This window comes from Haematobia irritans, chromosome 2 (assembly GCF_050003625.1).
Source record: "Haematobia irritans isolate KBUSLIRL chromosome 2, ASM5000362v1, whole genome shotgun sequence".
Lineage (NCBI taxonomy): Eukaryota > Metazoa > Arthropoda > Insecta > Diptera > Muscidae > Haematobia > Haematobia irritans.
The window spans coordinates 141,434,557-141,454,193 of NC_134398.1; positions in this window are offsets into that span (position 1 = coordinate 141,434,557).

Genomic DNA, 19,637 nt, shown 5'->3' on the forward strand with positions numbered 1-19,637 from the left:
ATTTTAAGGAAACTTCGCAAAAGTTTATTCATGATTTATCGCTCGATATATATGTATTAGAAGTTTAGGAAAATTAGAGTCATTTTTACAACTTTCGACTAAGCAGTGGCGATTTAACAAGGAAAATGTTGGTATTTTGACCATTTTTGTCGAAATCAGGAAAACATATATATGGAAGCTATATCTAAATCTGAACCGATTTCAATCAAATTTGGCACACATGACTATACTACCAATCGTACTTCTTGTGCAGCAATTCAAGCTAATCGGGATAAAACTCTGGTTTCTGGGTCCATATAAGTGCATATCGGGCGAAAGATATATATAAGAGCTATATCTAAATCTGAATCGATTTCAACCAAATTTGGCACGCATAGCTACAATGCTAAATCTACTCCCTGTGCAAAATTTCAACCAAATTGGGCCAAAACTGTGGCTTTTAGGACCATATTAGTCCATATCGGGCGAAAGATATATGGGAGCTATATGTAAATCTGAACCGATTTCAATAAAATTTTGCACACTTGACTATACTACTAATTGTACTCCTAGTGCAAAATTTCAACCAAATTCGGGCAAAAATCTGGCTTCTGGGGCCATATAAGTCCATATCGGCCGAAAGATATAAATGGGAGCTATATCTAAATTTGAACCGATTTCAATCAAATTTTGCGCACTCGACTATACGATTAAGTGTTATGTTTGTACAAAATTTCAAGCAAATCGGTATAAAACTCTGGCTGCTGGGTCCATATTAGTGCATATCGGGCGAAAGATATATATGAGAGCTATATCTAAATCTGAACCGATTTCTTCCAAAATCAATAGGGTTCTATTCTGATCCAAATTAGGAACAAATTTGAAGGCGATTGGACTTAAATTGCGACCTAGACTTTGATCACAAAAATGTGTTCACAGACAGACAGACGGACAGACGGACATGGTCATATCGACTCAGGGACCCACCCTGAGCACTATTGCCAAAGACACCATGTGTCTATCTCGTCTCCTTCTGGGTATTACAAACATATGCACTAACTTATAATACCCTGTTCCACAGTGTGGCGCAGGGTATAATAAAATTTTGAGAACATTTTCGAAAAAATAAAATTTTGATAAAATTTTCTATATAACAAAATATATAAAAATTTCTAAGCAAAACAAATTTTGTGAAAATTTTCGATAGAAATCAAAATTTTGACATAATTTTCTAAAGAAATCAAAATTTTGACATAATTTTCTATAGAAATCAAAATTTTCACAAAATTTTCTATAGAAATAAAATTTTGATAAATTTTCTATAGAAATAATATTTTGACAAAATTTTCTATAGAAGTAAATTTTTGACATAATTTTCTATAGAAATCAAATTTTGACAAAATTTACTTAGAAATAAAATTTTGAAAAAAAAATACTTAGAAAAAAATTTTTGAAACATTTTTATATAGAAATAAAATTTTGAAAAAAATTATCTATAGAAATAAAATTTTGACAAAATTTTCGATAGAAATACAATTTTCGACAGAAAGAAAATTTTCTATAGAAAAAAAATTTTAAAAATTTCTAAGCAAACAAAAATTTTCTATAGAAAATTTTCTCAAAATTTTATTTCTATAGAAAATTTTCTCAAAATTTGGTTTGCTTAGAAATTTTTTAAATTTTATTTCTATAGAAAATGTTGTCAAAATTTCATTTCTCTAGAAGATTTTGTCAAAATTGTATTTCTATAGACAATTTTGTAAAAAAATTATTTCTATAGAATTTTTTTTTAATTTTTTTCTATAGAAAATTTTTTCAAAGGTATATTTCTATAGAAAAGTTTTTCAAAAAATTGTGCCAAAATTTTGAATAGAAATAAATTTTTAACAACATTTTCTATTGAAATAAAATTTCGACAAAATTTTCGATAGAAATAAAATTTTGACAAATTGTCTATAGAAATAAAATATTGACAAAATTTTCTATAGAAATAAAATTTTGACAAAAGTTTCTATATAAGTAAAATCTTGAAAAAAAAGTTCTAGAAATAAAATTTTGAAAAATTTTCTATAGAAATAAAAGTTTGACAAAATTTTCTATACAAATAAAATTTTCGAAAGAAATACAATTTTGACAAAATCTTGAAAAATATTCTAGAAATAAAACTTTGAGAAAAGTTTCTATAGAAATACTATTTTGAGAAAATTCCCTATAGAAATAATATTTTAACAAAATTTTCTATAGAAGTAAAATATTGACCAAATTTTCTATAGGAATCAAAATTTTGACAAAATTTTGTATACAAATGAAAATTTTGACAAAATGTTCTGTAGCAATCAAAATTTTGACAACATTTTCTATAGAAATACAATTTTGACAAAATTTGCTATAGTAATAAAATGTTGGACAATTCCGTATAGAAATAAAATTTTGAGAAAATTTTCGAAAAACTAAAATTTTGAGAAAATTTTTTATATAAAAAAAAATCTAAGCAAAACAAATTTTGTGAAAATTTTCGATAGAAATAAAATTTTGACATAATTTTCTATAGAAATCAAAATTTTGACTCCATTTTCTAAAGAAATCAAAATTTTGACATAATTTTCTATAGAAATAAAACTTTGACAAACTTTCTATAGAAATAATATTTTGACAAAATTTTTTATAGAAGTAAATTTTTGACATAATTTTCTATAGAAATCAAATTTTGACAAAATTTACTTAGAAATAAAATTTTGAAAAAATTTACTTAAAAATAAAATTTTGAAAATTTTTTCTATAGAAATAAAATTTTGAAAAAAATTATCAATAGAAAAAAAATTTTGACAAAATTTTCTATAGAAATACAATTTTCGAAAGAAAGAAAATTTTCCATAGAAACAACAAAATTTAAAATTTTAAGCAAACTAAATTTTTATTTCTATAGAAAATTTTCTCAAAATTTGTTTTGCTTAGAAATTTTTTAAATTTTATTTCTATAGAAAATATTGTCAAAATTTTATTTCTATAGACAATTTGTCAAAATTTTATTTCTATAGAAAATTTTGTCATAATTTTATTTATTTAGATTTTTTTTTTAATTTTTTTCTATAGAAAATTTTTGCGAGGGTATATTTCTATAGAAAAGTTGGTCCAAAAATTTTGACAAAATTTTGAATAGAAATAAATTTTTTTTTGAGAACATTTTCGAAAGAAATAAAATTTTGAAAAAATCTTGAAAAAAAATCTAGAAATAAAATTTTGAGAAAAGTTTCTATAGAAATAAAAATTTGAGAAAATTTTCTATAGAAATAAAATTTTGCAAAATAAGACTTATTGTTTGATAGTTCTAGTGACAACCGTGTTTTCAACTCCAAATGCGAACATAGTACCAGTACAAATTTAGTTACATTTTATTTCTTACTTTCTCAAATCTAATTGTTAGCTAAATCCAAAAGTCATTACAGACCTACAATTTGTCTCTCGAAACATGACCTTATTCAATAGCTCTTATTTCCCATAATGCTGTCATGCAATAGAAGGAATGTACGGATGATAAGACGATATTCAAACCATTTCCCTCCCCATACAAATATAAAAGAAGACATAAAATGCCGCCATTTACACATGGCGTCCAGTTGACATGCGCTGGATGGCTAAAAAGGAAACAAAACAAAATAAACTAACAAAATTCCATGATACTATGATATTAACGATTGTGATACACAACTACAATTGCAAAAATGTTGGAGAGGTCATCGCCTCAGTGAATTTTCGATCAGAAATGAATACCAACAAAAAATAGCGACATCAAAACACAATAGAAATTTAACAACAAGTTTTTTTTTTGTTTTTTGATACACTGGAAGAGAAATGAAGAAATTATAAGAAATGTTTTAAATATTTAAAAAAAAAAATCATATTTAAGAACGGCCTAATTTAGAATAAAGTAGATTACATTAGTCCACACAGAAGACAAAAAATGATTTAGTCACGAAATTAATTAGTTTTTCAATAGAAGTTGCTTTAATCTCTAATTTCTATTAAATAATCAAATATATAGTATCAATCATATAATTAATTAGAAGTAAAACATATTTGATTAAAAAATTTATTGATTTTTTCGGCAATTTTTTTTTTAAATTTTTGTTCCCAAGGGGGAGTTATACAACATGATTGCATGACTCCTTGAAAAGGGAAAGCTCTATACGCAAAGAAAAACAAATATATACGGCCGTAAGTTCGGCCAGGCCGAATCTTAAATACCCGCCACCATGAATCAAATATTAGGGTTTCCTTTGAAATTTCAAGGTGTTTGAGGACAAATCAAGCGGAACAGTTCAACCAGTACACTTCCCGAAGATTTTACCTATGATGACTATATCATATTCTGGATTTGTAAGAACCATTTTTGTTTGAGTTTTAGAGGAATCATCAACATCTCTTGTAATTGTGCAAGAAAATTATAAAATAACGTCTTGGTTTGAAATCTTAAATCTGTAGATGGAAGGTTTACATTGAGTTTCAAGCAATTTTCATGATCTGTGCGCCTTCTATACCCTCAAGAAGTGAAATTTCAGGCAAATCAAATTAAAACTACGGTTTCTATAAACCCAAGGAGTTAAATAGGGAAATCGTTCTTATGGGGGCTATACTAAAACATGGACCGATACTCACCGTTTTCGGCACACCTTTTTCCTAAACAATTCTAGATTTCGAATTTGATGCAAATTGGATAAAAGCTACGGTTTCTAGAATCCCAAACAATAAAATCATTTCTTGCCCACCTATTTATAGTCCTAAACAACCTCCAACAACCACGGTTTCTACAAACCCAAAAAGTAAAATCGGGAGATCGGTCTATATGGGTTCTATACTAACACATTGACCGATACTCACCATTTTCGGCGTATCTCTTTATGGTCCAAAAATAATTCTAGATTTCGAACTTCATGCAAATTGGATAAAAACTACGGTTTTTATTTATAATCCCAAGAAATAAAATCCAGAAATCGGTCTATATTGAGGATATACCAAAATATGAACCAATACACGCCCGTTTCGCACACCTCTTTATGGTCATAAAATACTTCTAGATTTCCAATTTCAGGCAAATTGGATAAAAACTACAGTTTCTATAAGTCCAAGAAGAAAAATCGGGAGATTTGTCTATATGGGGGATATACCAAAACATGGACCGATACTCATCATTTTCGGCACACCTCTTTATGGTCTAAAAATACCTTCAGATTTCCAATTTCAGGAAAATTGGATAAAAACTTCGGATTCTACAAGCCCAAGAAATAAAATCGGGAAATCGGTCTATATGGGGGCTATATCAAAACATGGACCGATATTCACCATTTTCGGCACGCCTATTTATGGCACTAAAATACCTCTAGATTTCCAAGTTCAGGCAAATTGGATAAAAGCTACGGTTTCTATAAGCCCAATACCCAAAATCGGGAGGTCGGTTTGTATGAGGACCATACCAAAACAGGGACCGATGCTCACCATTTTTGGCACACCTCTTTATGGTTCTAAAATACCTCTAGATTTCCAATTTCTGGTAAATTGAATAAAAACTGCGGATTCTAGAAGTCCAAGAAGTAAAATCGGGAAATCGGTCTATATGCGGGCTATACCAAAACATGGACCGATACTCAACAATTTTTGGCACACCTCTTTATGGTCATAAAATACCTCGAGATTTCAAATTTCAGGCAAATTGGATAAAAACTACGATTTCTATAAGCCCAAGACCCCAAATCGGGAGATCGGTTTATATGTGGACTATATCAAAACCTTGACCGATATAGCCCATCTTCGAACTTGATACAAAAGACGAGCTTGTGCAAAATTTCAGCATGATTGCTTTATTATTGAAGACTGTAGCGTGATTACAACAGACAGCCAGACAGACAGCCAGACAGACAGCCAGCCAGCCAGACAGACAGACGGACATGGTTATATCGTCTTAGAATTTCTCCCTGATCAAGAATATATACACTTTATATAGTCGGAAATCAATATTTCGATGTGTTACAAACGGAATGACAAACTTATTATACCCCCGTCACCATTCTATGGTGGTGGGTATAAAAAACGTTTGGAAAACGTTTTTTTCTTAGAGATATTTGAATTACTTCAAAACTTTCAAAACAAAAAACAAATTTTTTTGTTACAAAATTTTTAGTTTTGCAATAAAAAAATAATTTTCGATCCAAAAACACGTTTATATCAAGCACAGTTTTTTTTTCTGAATTTAAGTAATTTTGAAGTTTCATAATAAAAATTTAAGTTTATCGACTTTTGGATAAGGAAAACAACTTTATATAAGAGAAATGCGTATTCTTTGCTAGGCAAAATTCGCATTCGTTTTTTAAGGACATGAAATCTTTGGCCTAACGACAATATTTTTTTCGGTGCACCGTATCAACAACCGTTGCACTGAATTTGCATCACTTCTTTAGGTGTGATGCGAATTCAGTGTTTTGAATGTGAATTAAGAAATGTTGTGATAGATTGACAAATAAATAATTTTTAAAATTTTTTATGATTTTTAATGCATTTTAACAACTGTCTGGAACGTCTGACATCAAATATTATCAAAAAATCGCAATTTTTCCAGAATGGATATAGCATTTTTTTCGGCAAAATTTAAATAATTTCTACCATTTTATTAATACTCAATCTGATTTTAACCTATGTGAAACAAAAACAAGTATAAACGGCCGTAAGTTCGGCCAGGCCGAATCTTATGTACCCTCCACCATGGATTGCGTAGAAACTTCTACGAAAGACTGTCATCCACAATCGAATTATTTGGGTTGTGGTATCTTAAATCGTTTTCTAAAGTGTGAGTTAGTCCATACGTGATACAAAATAATACAAATAATTACGAATCGATATGGACTTTTGCACAGTACGTAGGGAGCCAGAATTGAAATATGGGGGTCGCTTATATGGGGGCTATATACAATTATTGATATGGACCAATTTATGTGTGATTGGGGATCGATTTATCTGAGGGCTATATATAACTATAGACCGATATGGACCTAGTTAGGCATGTTTGTTAACGGCCATATACTAGCACAATGTACGAAATTTCAACTGACTCGGATGAAATTTGCTCCTCCAAGAGGCTCCAAAACCAAATCTCGGGATCGGTTTATATGGGGACTATATATGATTATGGACTGATATGGACCACTTTTGGTATGGTTGTTAAATATCATATACTACCACCAAGTACCAAATTTCAAGCAGATCGGATGAATTTTGCTTCTCCAAAAGGCACCAGAGGTCAAATCTGGGGATCGGTTTATATGGGAGCTATATATAATTATGGACTGATAGGAACCAATTCCTGCATGGTTGTTGGATACCATATACTAACATCATGTACCAAATTTCAACCGAATGGGAAGAATTTTGCTCTTCCAAGGGGCTCTGGAGATCAAATCTGGGGATCGGTTTATATGGGGCCTATATATAATTATAGACCGATATCGACCAATTTTTACATGGGAGTTTGAGGACATATATTAACACCACGTACCAAATTTCAACTGAATCAGATGAATTTTGGTCTTCCAAGAGGCTCCGGAGGTCAAATCTGGTGATCGGTTTATATGGGGGCTATATATAATTATGGACCGATGTGGACCAATTTTTGCATGGTTGTTAGAGACTATATACTAACACCATGTACCAAATTTCTGCAGGATCGGATGAAATTTGCTTCTCTTAGAGGCCTCGCAAGCCAAATCGGGGGATCGGTTTATATGGGGGCTATATATAATTATGGACCGATGTGGACCAATTTTTGCATGGTTATTAGAGACCATATACTAACACCATGTACCAAATTTCAGCCGGATCGGATGAAATTTGCTACTCTTAGAGGCCTCGCAAGCCAAATCGGGGGATCGGTTTATATGGGGGCTATATATAATTATGGACCGATGTGGACCAATTTTTGCATGGTTGTTAGAGACCATATACTAACACCATGTACCAAATTTCAGCCGGTTCGGATGAAATTTGCTTCTCTTAGAGGCCTCGCAAACCAAATTTTGGGGTCCGTTTATATGGGGGCTATACGTAAAAGTGGACCGATATGGCCCATTTGCAATACCATCCAACCTACATCAATAACAACTACTTGTGCCAAGTTTCAAGTCGATAGCTTGTTTCGTTCGGAAGTTAGCGTGATTTCAACAGACGGACGGACGGACGGACATGCTCAGATCGATTCAGAATTTCACCACGACCCAGAATATATATACTATATGGGGTCTTAGAGCAATATTTCGATGTGTTACAAACGGAATGACAAAGTTAATATACCCCCATACTATGGTGGAGGGTATAAAAAAAGTTAAAATGTCCCATTAAAAATACGAAAAAAGCGAGTTATAAAAAATTGACTCAAATTTACTTCCTGTGCAGTCAAAATAAAAAACATGTTTTGGAGGACATTTTTAGAAGTACTTTTAAAGTTGTGCCTTTAGAAGAACTTCCTATTTTTTTTGCTGGGATAATAGTATGTAATGTCTACCGAACATTTTTGGAATATAAGTAAAAATAGACCTTATGTTGTTGCATAAAAAATGTAAAAAAATTTGGTGTTCGGTCGATGCAAGGATAGATCCCACGACCCTTTGTGTGCATGGCGGGCATGCTAACCACTGCTCCACAGTGGCCAACTAAATGTATGTTTTAGTTAAATAAAGTTTCTTTAGATTGTCTCGAGGTCGCCCAAAACTATGCTATATATTTGACTGTTTCAGTTGACGGCTATAGCGATAATTGGCTTTGAACCAGGGATCGGAGCGGTCCATTTTTTTGCTCCGCTCCCGCTCCTTCTTAGAGAAAATTATTTTTTTATACCCACTAGAGGTGTGCACGTGAGTAATATTTTACTCACGCACACTCACGACGGAAAAATCTTACTCACGCACACTCACGCACGATATTGTTTGGTAGGACTCACGCTCACGCACACTCACGAAAAGAAAATTTGTACTAACGCACACTCACGCACGAAAATGTCGTGACTCACGAAAAATACCGTGACTCACGAAAAATATCGTGACTCACGAAAAATGTCGTGACTCACGAACAATTTTTTTAGTAATTTACCTTAGCGAGGCGTCTGAAAACATGAGCATTATTAAAATCGAGAGCGTTATTACACTCTTAACATCCCAGGTGTCACTAAAGCGTTTTATGTTGGTGAGCAGGATTATTTTCGTGAGCGTACATCTTTACTCACGCACACTCACGAAGATAATATTTTAGTGACTCACGCTCACACACGACATTTTGGTTTGTTAATCACGCTCACGCACACTCACGCCGTTGCCATGAGCGTGACTCACGACTCACGCGTGAGTCACGAAAATTTTCGTGAGTCACGACATTTTCGTGTCACGTGCACACCTCTAATACCCACCATCATAGAATGGTGATTGGGGTATAATAAGTTTGCCATTCTGTTTGTAACATATCGAAGTATAGATTTTCGCCTATATAAAGTATATATATAATTTTGATCAGGAAGAAATTGTAAGACTATATAAGCATGTCCGTCTGTCCTACAGCCCTCAATAATAGCGATATCGTCCTGAAATTTGGCACAGATTCGTCTTTTGTCTGCACGCAGTCTAAGTTCGAAGATGGGATATATCTGTTGTCCAGGTTTTTATATAGCTCCCATATAAACCGATCCCCCGATTTGGGGTCTTAGGCTTATATAAACCGAAGTTTTTATCTAATTTGCCTGAAATTAGAAATCTAGAGATATTTTAGGACCCTAGAGAGGTGTGCTGAAAATGGTGAGTATTGGTCGATGTTTTGGTACAGACCCCGTATAGGCCGATCTCCCGATTTTATTTCTTGGACTTATAGCAACCGAAGTTTTTATCCAATTTGCATGAAATTGGAAATCTGGAGGTTGAGATCTAGATTCTGTAGGTTTTTCAGAACAACAATTATGTGTGCAAATATGATTTATCGGTCGTTAGATACGTATTAGAAGTATGGGAAAATTTGTAATGTAATGTTTGCACTTAGCAGTGGCGACTTTAAATTGAAAATGTGTGTATTTTGGCCATAAATATATTTGGCCTAAAGCGGAAAAACATATAGTATATGGGGGCTTTGTCTCAATTTTAACAGATTTTTACCAACTTTGGCACACAAAATGCTAATTGTACTCTCTGCGCACAATTTCAAAATATTCGGAGTGAAACTTTGGTCTCCATGGTCATATGAATCAAAATAGGTCGAAAGATATATATGGGAGCTATATATAAATCTGAACCTCAAACTCCCATGCAAAAATTGGTCGGTATCGGTCCATAATTATATATAGGCCCCATATAAACCGATCCACAGATTTGACCTACAGAGCTCTTTAGAAGAGCAAAATTCTTCCCATTCGGTTGAAATTTGGTACGTGATGTTAGTATATGGTATCCAACAACCATGCAGGAATTGGTTCCTATCAGCCCATAATTATATATAGCTCCCATATAAACCGATCCCCAGATTTGACCTCCGGTGCCTTTTGGAGAAGCAAAATTCATCCGATCTGCTTGAAATTTGGTACGTGGTGATCGTATATGATATTTAACAACTATGCCAAAAGTGGTCCATATCAGTCCATAATCATATATAGCCCCATATAAACCGATCCCGAGATTTGGTTTTGGAGCCTCTTGGAGGAGCAAAGTTCATCCGAGTGGGTTGAAATTTGGTACATTGTGCTAGTATATGGTCGTTAACAACCATGCGTAACTAGGTCCATATCAGTCTATAGTTATATATAGCCCTCAGATAAAGCGATTTCCAATCACACTAAAATTGGTCCATATCAAGTTTATAATTGTATATACCCCCCATATAAGCGACCCCCATATTTCAATTCTGGCTCTCTACGTACCGTGCAAAAAGTCCACATCGATTCGTAATTATTTGTAGACTTAACTATACATAACTTTTTTGTCTAATATATACCACGTATGGACTAACTCACAATTTAGAAAACGATGTTAAGAAGTTTTAAGATACCACATCCCAAGTAATTCGATTGCGGATGACAGTCTTTCGTAGAAGTTTCTACGCAATCCATGGTGGAGGGTACATAAGATTCGGCCTGGCCGAACTTACGGCCGTATATACTTGTTTAATTTAAAGAAATCGTTCTTAAATTAACTGAAATATTAAATCTTTAGATTTATGATAAAAACGCTTCAAATATAGGCTAAGATTTATTTTGAAGATTTTGCACCTTTAATTTAAAGTTTTTTTCAGTTCTCCCCAAGCAATCAAGCAGTACAGTCGAGATATTACGTCCGCGCGTGTGTGTGCATAAAGAACTTATAAATCACAATTCTTTCTTCGTACATTTCTACCTACGCTCGTCATTGAACAAAAATCGGAGCGATAAACAGTCACCAAAGAACTAAAAATTACTAAACATGGGCCCGTGGCCCAATTCTCTTGCTCAACGAAGGAGCAAATCGGGGCCCTTCAAAAAGGCCAAACCTTCCATCGTATTCGACGGTTCCATTTCTTCTAGTCGTCCATCGACTTCCCATAATAATCAATTCTGCATTCTTGCTGATTCAGAAGACATGGAGGTACCCGGTGAACCTCAATCTACATCAGAGGCCCCTAATCCCACCCCCACCGCTAGTTGCGGATAGTGCAATACCGCTTGCTGAGATTCAGCACATTCTGGGTGATGAATGTTCATACAAACGTACTTCAATTGGTACTAAAAATGTTCCTTCCTCTTATGAAAAATATGAGTTCTGTAAAAAGCTCTAACTGAATCAAAAATTGATTTTCGCTCCTACAATGCGAAGGGAAATCGTTTATTCACCACGTTTTTGCACGGTCTTCATAAGATGGATCCAAGTGACATCATAGAAGATTTAAAAATCTACAATCTATCTCCCACTAATGTTACAGAAATAACCACAAAGCACAGTTCCCCTAATGATGCAGTATACAAAGTACAGTTTGTACGGAAACACTTTTCTCCTTCTCACCTTAAGGAAGTCAAGTCAATCAAAAATATTATTGTTTCATGGAAAAAACAGAAACCAAGAAAAAACAATAACCCCACACAATGCTGGAACTGTTTGATGTTCGGGCACGGGGGTGATCATTGTTTCAGGAAACCTGCATGTATGATTTGTGCAAACGACCATCACACAGACGACTGTACCTTCAAGAAAAATGATAAGAGACCTGCTGTTTTCTCTTGCTTTAACTGTCAGAAATTTGGAAAAGAGCGTACTGATCATTCAGCCAATGATATAAATTGCCCACTGCGTGCGCATTATCTAGAGATAAGAGCTAGAGCACAAATAAACAACCAAAGAGAGTCGGGGGTTCTCGTAACGTCTCCATCAACACTCGGCAAATATCCCAGCCGCAGCCACAGTTCCAACTATCAACAGGGCAAAATACAAACGCAAGCTCTCCACAAGATAACCTCTCTTATGCTGGCCAGCTTAAAAACCGCTGTGACAACAACAACCTGTTCAACATAGATGAATTATTTGACATATTTACAAATGCTCTAGAGGAGCTTAGCAATTGCAAAACCAAAGCCCAACAAATGTATGTAGTTATGTCTCTTCTTAAGTATGCTTATGATCTCAAGTAATTTAGGGCATTTAAGAATAATTCATTTGAATTCGAATGGAATTTCAAACCGCTCTCTTTTGAAACAATTTGAATATCTGTTAGAAGATCAAAAGGTTCATATTGCCTCACTTAATGAAACTTTTTTATCCGATAAACATAAAACCTATTTTAGAAATTTTGTTATTTATCGTAATGATCGGACCACTTCTAGAGGTGGCGGTGTTGCTCTATTGATCCATAGGTTTATCAGACATTGCTTACTGTCCTTAACAAATACTCATTACATAGAGAATCTGTCTGTTGAAGTTTATTTAAACAATCGGAAAATTAAGATAACTACAGCTTATTCTCCCAGATACAGTCCTTATTTTGCTGACGATATATCTGCACTAACAACAGATGATGCCGAGTTCATTCTCGTTGGTGATCTGAACGCGAAACATCCCTCTTGGAATTGTTCACAGGTCAATTCTGCCGGCTCAGTTTTGTATCGTATGTCCCAAGGCAGAAATTTCTTTATTTATGGCCCCAACAGCCCAACTTTATATCCTCATCAGGATCATCGAAACCCATCGACGATTGACCTTCTCTTGAGCAATTCTTCTTTCAATATCGACCTCGAAACCTTAGGGTATGTTTTTCCGTCTGATCACCGTCCAATAATTTGTACAGTAGCATGTCAGACTCATGATGTTGTGAACACTACCAGATTTGACTATTCTAGATGTAATTGGACAATTTATAGACACCAGGTCGATAATAATCTGACTGTAGGTACTGAATCCAGTTTCGTTACAAGGGGGAAAATAGACGATGCATTGACGCGTTTTACGGACTGTATTATGACAGCAAGGAGTGCTGCAACCCCTGCTATTTCGCACGGGGGACATAATAAAATTCCCAGGGATATTGCGAGATTAATAGGAGCCAGGAATAAATTTAAAAGGAAACAGCAAAGAACACCTAATGTAACGGAAAAGAATTTTTATAAACAGTGCTGTAAGTTTTTGAACAGGAAAATCGAGGACAGAATTAGTGAGGAAAGAAATAGGAACTGGTCTAACCTTCTTTCCAGAATGAAGCCGGGTGATAAAAGTTTTTGGAGTATCAGCAGAGGCTTGAGAGGTAAAGGCTCCAACAAGATTCCTCCACTGCAGGTGGGCGATAGAAACCTGGTCTCAGACCAGGAGAAGGCTGAAATATTGGCCGATACCTTTGCCAAATCTCACGATCTCACGGGGGATTTTCACCACCCCTCCGAACGAACCATAGTCCGCAAAGTCCTTGAACTCAATTCTCAACCACCTTGTGAAGAGGATGTGGCTGAAATCTCGAGGGAAGAACTTGATGGCATTTTGAGAAGATTGAAGGTTACTAAGTCGTAACGTGCCCAATATATTACTCAAGCACCTATCAGAGGGGGCTAAGACGAACCTTTTACACATTTTCAATAGTTGCCTACGGCTGAACTATTTTCCGAGCTCGTTTAAAGTAGCTAAGATCATAGCTGTACACAAGCCTAACAAGGCGTCGAAGGACCCTAGCAGCTATCGACCTATCAGCCTCCTTAGTAACATAGGAAAGATTTATGAAAGAATTATACACTCACGATTGGATGAGTTTGTTTATTCACATGATATTGTTGCTGATGAGCAATTCGGTTTCAAGACTGGCCATAGTACAATCCACCAGGTATGTCGTATTAAGAATATGATTCTGTCCAACAAGCGCAATAGGAAATCTACTGGTATAATTATGCTAGATATCGAAAAGGAATCAAGGGATGATTTATAAACTTATGGATTTTGGTTTCCCTACGTACCTCTGCAAGATCATCAATGACTTCTTTGAAAATCGATCTTATAGGGTACATATAAACGAATTATCGTCAGGCAGGAGAATTATTCCTGCAGGCCTTCCCCAGGGCTCTGTATTGTCTCCTCTGCTGTATAATATCTATATTTCCGATCTCAAAAAACCTCGCTTGACAGACATTGCTCTCTATGCAGATGATACTGCTTTAATTACATCTAGTAAACTCACAAGTGCACTTTTGAAAAAGATGGAAAAAAGTCTGAGATCTTGTACAAGGTATTTCTCGAAATGGAAGATAAAAATTAATCACACTAAAACACAAGCCGCTATCTTTCCATTTAATAATTCACACAAGAGGATCCCTAGACGGAAATTATCGTTCAACAATACTGAAGTAGATATACAGGATCAGGTTAAGTATCTTGGCGTTATTCTTGATAAGAAACTCAAATTTAACAAGCATATTGAAATGGTTTGTAATAAGGCTACTAGATCTTTTAGAGCACTATGGCCTCTTCTTCATCGCCACTCAAAACTTAACATTAGAAATAAGAACTTATTGTATAAATGTATAATTAGGCCCATTATTGTATATGGATCCCCAGTATGGTATTCTACTGCTAAATATAATATAAAGAAACTCCAAATCATACAGAACAAATGTCTTAAAATGATTCATGGTAAACCTTGGATGTATCGAACACGCTTATTGCATATTGAAACTGGCTATGAGATGCTAACAGAATTTATTCAAAGACAAAATGACAAATTCTTTACAAATACATCAATTTCTCCTTATCGCATAATGAGTGAAAGCACTAACTTAATATAATAAATAATTTTTACCGATCAAGAAATTATCAAATGAAAAACCCAAGCTTTGTGATATACTATTTCTATAAATAGTCCATCACAGGCTTACGCTTTTTCAACTAATATTTGTCCCTTCCTCTACATGTAAGGTTTTTCCTATTTTTACCTTGTACTTAATTTAAAGTAATATAAATTGTTACCTGATATAATTTGTCTAGTCATAAGATTAATATGCTGTACTATCCTTAAGATAAATCTCATACAATTATGTTTTTATGTATACATGTATAAAAAATGAAGAGCTAGATGAATAAATGAATTGAAAAAAAAATTTAAAGTTTTTTTTTTTTTGATTAAGAAAACATTTTTAATTTCAAGTATCCGTTATAAAATTGGATTTTTAAAGTGTCATTTTTTTGTACGTGAATAGCTTTAATTATATACCGCGAAAAGAGACTGAAAAATCAATAAATGAGATCTGTATCCTAATTTTAACTTTAATGCTCCTAGATTCAAAGCCAGATAGGCGCTTAAAAAATTTCTTTATTTTAAAGAAGCCGCATCTTTGGCTAGGAATCAATAACAAAATCCTTAAGGGAAGGTCAACATTTTTAGATCCAAGTAAACTGTTTTCATCCAAATCAACTTCCCTGCAGCAAAACATGTTAAAACATTGTTTTTTTTCCATAAAATTTCATTTGGGAGGAAATAATTATTTTTTTGTGTGTGTATAGACTAAAGTTTATTTTTATTCTTGGTTTAAAATTTATTTGAAAATACGAAAACCTGTTTTAGAATATTTTGAAGTGTCTGTTATAATTTGCATTTTAAAAATGACATTCATTTGTATATAAAAAGATTTGGTAATATAACGCAAAAAGAGAATTAAAATTGTACAAATGAGGTTTTTAGCCTAATTTGAAATTTATAGAGCCTCGATTTATCTTTGTATATTTTTAGCTATCTTAATAAAAATGTCTTTATTTGAAAAGAGTCATATATTTAGCTCGAAATTAATACCCAAATCAATAAGTGAAGGTCAAAATCTACACCCATAGAAAAAATCATGAACGGCGTGGTCATTTCGAAACGATCCGTTCATGAAAGTGTATCAACACACATGTGTTGTTAAACTGAGAACAGACGGGGTCAGTCTGACAACGTAAAAACAAGTAAGTAAAGTAGAAAGTCGGGCGGGGCCGACTATATCATACCCTAAACCACCCTTACTGAATTAGTAATCATAAGCATTTGTGGGGTAACATTGATATAGGTCTGGGAGAATGTGGGAAAATGTTCGGTTTACCCTACAAGGACAAAAAAAGTTCCCTACTATCCCATACATTCCCAAACAATTTTCCCTACAATATTTTCGTTAAATTTAAACAAATTTTGCAAAACAAAATGGTTCTAAGTACTTTATTATCTTACAACATGAAAATGCAACGTATATAACCTAGAAAATAAATTTGTATTATCACCACGGTTGCCACAGTTGGTAGAATTCTACCAAAAATAGTATTTTTTGTTTTTGTTAAATCTCTATAGAAATAAAATTTTGGAAAAAGTTTGTATAAAAATTTTTTTTTGGGAAATTTTTCTATAGAAATAAAATTTTGATAATAAATAATATAGAAATAAAATTTTGAGAAAAAATTCCATAGAAATAAAATTTTGAGAAAAATTTTATAGAAATAATATTTTGAAAAAAAAAATTCTATAGAAATACAATTTTGACCAAATTTTCTATTGAAATAAAATGTTGACAAAATTTTGAATAAAGTTTTGACAAAAATTTCTATAAAACAAGTAAGTAAAGTCTAAAGTCGGGGCGGAGCCGACTATATTATACCCGACTATATTATACCCTTCACCATTATGTAGACAAACATTTGTGTTACCATCTCAACTACATAAAATTTGCTGGGGGGCTATATAAAGGTTTGCATTTCCAGATACAAATACTTTTAATGGAAACAATTTTTTGTACTTCTACAAAAACTCTAGAATTAAAATTTAAATCGGCTAACGCCCTAGGATGAAACACAATGTTAGTAAAAAAATATGGGAAATATGAAGCGAGAGAAATTTTAATGCAATTGTACAAAAGAGATTTATGATTTTTCAGGCGATACATATATATTCGAGATATAGGACAATTAGAGTAATATTTACAATTTTTGCTACTCAGCAGTGGCGATTTTACAAGGATATTGGTTAAATCTCGCCAAGATATGTGGTCAAGTGTGGGTTGTGATATATTATTTGGTCTAGTCGGGCGACTTGGAGCCTTATTTAAAACTCATCCGTTATGTGGAAATTTTGGCATTGCAGTGTATAGGATATGGCTATGATATGGGGAAATCATCACAGTGTAGAGTGTGAGAATTTTGGCCATATTTGTATTCTCTGAGGAAACTATCCAGTCAATTGGAGGAAAATCCCATTGAAAATGAGTCTAAAATATGAAACAGTCTACCATATTTTCCCAACTCTGGTGTACGTATATATGGGAGCTATATACAATCTGAACCAATTTTGACTAAATTTGACATGCATAGTTAGAATAATAATTCTGCTATCTATGCTAAATTTCACGTAAATGGCAGTATAACTGTGGCCGCCCTGGTCATATGAGTGCAAACCGGACTGGAGATATATATGGGAGCCATATCTAAATCTGAATCGATTTCAACCAAATTTGGCACAATTACCTATACTACTAAACGTACTCCTTGTGCGAAATTTGAAGCAAATCACGGCAAAACCCTGGATTTTGAGGCCATATAAGTTCAATCGGACGAAAGATATATATGGGAGCTATATCTAATTTTGAACCGATTTCAATCAAATTTACCAAGCATTGGTGGAATATCAATTCTACCCTCTGTGCAAAATTTCACGAAGATCGGTAGTAAACTTTGGCCTCTGTGGTCATATGAGTCTAAATCGGACGAAAGATATATATGGGAGCTATATCTAAATCTGAACCGATTTGGCTGATATTTTGCAAGATTTTCGAGATTCATAAAATATTTGGATGTACGGCATTTCAAGAAAATCGGTTGATAAACACGCTAACTATGACCACATCTGGGATAAATATATATAGGGCAGCTATATCTAAATCTGAACCGATTTTTTCCAAAACTAATAACGATTGTCTCTGTCCCAAGAAACGGCCCTATGCCAAATTTGAGGACGATCGGACTTAAATTGCGAGCTGTACTTTGTGCACAAAATTACATATACAGACAGACGGACGGACGGACAGACAGACAGACGGACATCGCTAAATCGACTCAGAATTTAATTCTAAGCCGATCGGTATACTAAAAGATGGGTCTATGACCACTATTTCTTGGCGTTACATACAAATGCACAAACTTATTATACCCTGTACCACAGTAGTGGGTATAAATATTGGATATATTTAAATTGGAAAAATTTCGCAAATCAGCATTTATGATTTATAAGTCGATATATACGAATTAGAGTATAGGTAAATTTGAAACATTTTTGCGAGTTTTCGACTTAACAGTGACGATTTTACAAGGAACATGTGGGAATTTTTGTAATATTTGTTATAATCGGAAGAACATACACAGAAAATAATATTATAATTTTTGAGCTAACAATAAATTGTTGTTACAGAAAATTTTTAAGTTCAACAAAGTTTTTGTTGATATAACAAAATTGGTTGCTAAAGTGATTAAAATCGTAATTGTATTTACAAATTACGTTGTTAGCTCAAATTTAAACATAATTTTAATTGTATTGACAATCAAATTAATTGATATTTTTTGTGTGTATATATGGGGGCTTTGTCTAATTCTGAGCCGATTTTGATAAGTCATATCTAAATCCGAACCGAATTCGACAAAATTTGGCATATGTATGTTAGTCCTACTCGCTGTGCAAAATTTCAAGTAAATCGGAGTGAAATTTTGACTTCTGGGGCCATATAAGTGCGTATATCGGACGAAAGATATATATGGCAGCTATAATTAAATCTGAACCAATTTCAACTAAATTTGGCATGCATAGTAAAAATGTTATTTCCATGCCTTGTGCACAATTTTAAATAAATCGATGGGAAATTTTGATCTATGACTGTAAATCGCACGAGAGGTATATATGGGAGCTATATCTAAATCTGAATCGATTTCAACGAAATTCGGTATGCCTATTTATCATGTTAGTCCTACTCCTTGTGCAAAATTTTACGCAATTCGGGGTAAATCTTTGGCCTCTGGGGCCATAGGAGTGTAAATCGGGCGAAACCTACATATGAGAGCTATATCTAAATCTGAACCGATTTCAACCAAATTCGGTACGCATATTTATAATGTTAATTCTACTCCCTGTGCAAAAATTCA